Source organism: Mandrillus leucophaeus, unplaced genomic scaffold (genome assembly GCF_000951045.1).
Source record: "Mandrillus leucophaeus isolate KB7577 unplaced genomic scaffold, Mleu.le_1.0 Scaffold818, whole genome shotgun sequence".
Taxonomy (NCBI): domain Eukaryota; kingdom Metazoa; phylum Chordata; class Mammalia; order Primates; family Cercopithecidae; genus Mandrillus; species Mandrillus leucophaeus.
In genome coordinates, this window is record NW_012108897.1 from 1152618 (window position 1) to 1156336 (window position 3719).

The window sequence follows — 3719 nt, forward strand, 5'->3', positions numbered from 1 at the left end:
TCACCTCCTCTCATATGCAATTCCCTTAAAAATCGTGTTTTATATTTCTGTTATCTACTATCTCTGAACTGATACTGATATAAAATAGTTTTTGATTCTGTTGGTGTCTACGCAACAATCCCAACTAATTTGAAATAGAAAGTCATATAGCATAAAATATTATTGCTTTCATGTCTTACTAAGAATAACTATCATAGTATCCTCTCCCTGCCTGGTGTTGGTGGTTTGTTCTCAGAAGCTTGTGTGAGGACCGCTGATAGGAAGATGTCTTCAGGAAATGCTAAAATTGGGCACCCTGCCCCCAACTTCAGAGCCACAGCCGTTATGTCAGACGGTCAGTTTAAAGACATCAGCCTGTCTGACTACAAAGGAAATATGTTGTATTCTTTTACCTGCTTGACTTCACTTTTGTGTGCCCCACAGAGATCATTGCTTTCAGTGGTACAGAAGAATTTAAGAAACTCAACTGCCAAGTGATTGATGCTTCTGTGGATTCTCACTTCTGTCACCTGGCATGGATCAACACACCTAAGAAACAGGGAGGGCTGGACCCGTGAACATTCCTTTGGCATCAGACCCAAAGCACACCATTGCTCAGGTTTATGGGATCTTAAACGCTGATGAAGGCATCTCATTCAGGGGCCTCTTTATCGTTGATGATACGGGTATTCTTCAGCAGGTCACTGTAGTGACCTCCCTGTTGACTGCTCTGTCGATGAAACTTTGAGACTAGTTCAGGCCTTCCTGACAAACAAGGGGAAGTGTGCCCAGCTGGCTGGAAACCTGGCAGTGATACTATCAAGTCTGATGTCCAAAAGAGCAAAAAATATTTCTCCAAGCAGAAGTGAGTGCTGGGCTGTTTTAGTGCCAGGCTGCAGTGGGAACCCCTGAGAACAAAATCTCCTTTGTATTTTTTTTTTTCCATGAGTAAAATACAAGACTTCAGATTCAGCTGAATTGTGGTGTGTTACAAGGTAGGCCTTTCCTACAGGGGGTGGAGAGACCAGCCTTTCTTCCTTTGGAAGTGATGGCCTGAATTGTGTTGTGGGGAGGCCACTGATTGTATGATGTGTCAGTAGAGAGCATCAACCCATTGATCTTTTGTGGTTTGTTTTAAACTTGAACTGAGAAAAAAATAAAAGAATATCATAATGTATTTTCTTATTTTAATTTATTTTATCAGCTATTTAAATAACAAAAGTAATACATGCTGTTGTCAAAGCAAAAAAAATCAAAACAGGTATACTCGAAAAATGGTAAATGGACTGTACTCTTACTCCCTCCAATCAGATTTCTCCAGTATACTCAGTGCTTGTAACTTGTTTTAAACTCTTCTGTCTTTATTCCAACAAATAAGTAACTTTAAAAACATGTAGATATTTTCTTATTTTCTTTTTACAAAAATATGGTTATGCAGTATACTTTATGTTGGAACTTGCTTTTCTAAAACCAGTGTAGCATGTATATACCTCAGTCTTTCTGTAAACAAATGTTTTATAATTTATTCAGCCTGCTTCTATTAGTAGACATGTATGTTTTTTCTCTTTTTTTCTATTATTTTCCTTTTCTTCTCCTACTATAATGATGTGTACATAAACATTCTTTTACAAATATCCTAACATATAACTCTATATTATTTTCTCAAGGTATGGGGAGATTACAATACAAGAGTTCCCTAGATGGGATTTCTAGGTCAAAAGATGAGCACATTTTAAGTTGTAGTATATTCTTACATGTTCCTTTCATATAACATATTGCATTTTAATTTTTGTTTTATTTTACATGACTGCTTCCTCACTAGGTTGAATTGCCAGAGGGTAAGGACTCTTCTATTTATCTATGTAGCTAGCAACAAACATTTTTTATTTTTTTAAATTCTGAAAATAGAAGGTTTGATTAGTCAGCCATATTAACATGACTCTATTGTTCCTTTTCTACTCCCTTGTACTCCATCTTAATTGAAAACACCTTCCTTAGGACTGAAGCTGTCATGGGTTCTTACCTTTTGTTAACATTCACAACCCCTATAGTGTGTCACAGATCAATGATTTGTTAAATGCTGCCTTATAAATCTTAGCTGATTATTTGTGCACTTTGTTGCTGTTGTGAATCCATATTGACCACATTTTCTAAATGATCATTCTGTTCACTGTGTGTTGAGGATACAGTTAAAGGTAGGAGGCAGTAGCCTTCAACTCGGCCGCACATTGGAATCAAATGCTTGAGCTCCACCCGTGTCTGCTTGAATCAATCTGGGAGGACAGGATGGCAGCCCAGGCAATTGTGTTCTTGAGAATTTCACTAGGTAATTCCTTCACTAATTAGTGCAGGATCCCAAGACAATCACTTTCACTGGCTTTTTCCAGCTGCTTGAAGTTTATAACAATATTACATTTGTTGCTTATAACAAAAACAGGCATACAACAGGAGGTAAAACCAGTAGGCTTTATCAAATGCCAGGCATTGTGTTGGCTTATGTACCACAGATTCAGCTCCTCATAGCCCTGGAATCAGTGAGCTCACTGTTTAGTTGAAGAGGCCATCCATTCTTGTGGTGTCATGATGGAGGTGTGCCGAAGGGCTATTTTAACAGGCAAACACCCAGACAAGAATAAGCCCCCCTGAGGTAAATTTCTATACATGGTGCTACTCAACTGGATTGGTTCACTTAACATAAGTCTTAACTTCATTTGACAGTGATCATGACAAAAATAATATACAGTTTTGCATATATGGTCAGATTTAATAAACAAAAAGGGGAAAGGAAAGACGCTAGGAAGCTTGCTGTTATATTTAAGTTTTTCCCCCCAGAAAGAAGTGATGTTTGAGATGACTCAGCCTCTGGATTACTTGTCACCAACAATAATTAATATATTATAACAGCTGTCATTTATTGGTGATTACTATGTTCCAGACACTGTTCAGAAAGATTAACTCATTTGATTTTCACAAGACATGAGGGGGATACTATTAAATCCACTTTTAAAATGGGGAAACTAATGTACTGTTATGGGAAGCCAGGGACCCTGAACGGAGGAACCAGCTGGAGTTGAGACAGAAGAACATAAATTGTGAAGATTTCATGGACATTTATCAGTTCCCCAAATTAATACTTTTATAATTTCTTACACCTGTCTTCACTGCAATCTCTGAACATAAATTGTGAAGATTTCATGGACATTTATCACTTCCCTAATAATACTCTTATAATTTCTTATGCCTGTCTTTACTTTAATCTCTTAATCTTGTTATCTTCGTAAGCTGAGAATGCACGTCCCCTCAGGACCATTATTGTACAAATTGATTGTAGAACGTGTGTTTGAACAGTATGAAATCTGATTGTAAAACGTGTGTTTGAACAATATGAAATCAGTACACCCTGAAAAAAGAACAGAATAACAGTGATTTTCAGGGAAGAAGGGAAGATAACCATAAGGTCTGACTGCCTGCAGGGTCGGGCAGAATAGAGCCCTATTTTTGTTATTGCAGGGAGCCTATAAACGGATGTGCAAGTAGGATAAATATTGCTGAATTCTTTTCCCAGCAAGGAATATTAGTAATTGATATCCTGGGGAAGGAATGCATTCCTGGTGGGAGGTCTATAGACGACTGCTCTGGGAGTGTCTGTCTTATGTGGTTGAGATAAGGACTGAAATACACCCTGGTCTCCTGCAGTACCCTCAGGCTTACTAGGATTGGGAAATTCCAGCCTGGTAAAT

The 3719-nt window shown here is 37.9% G+C and overlaps 1 pseudogene; it reads left to right on the top strand.

Moving 5' to 3' along the window:
• The first annotated feature begins 264 nt into the window (after window positions 1–264).
• Window positions 265–1353, top strand: LOC105530382 (annotated as a pseudogene).
• The last annotated feature ends 2366 nt before the right edge of the window (window positions 1354–3719 follow it).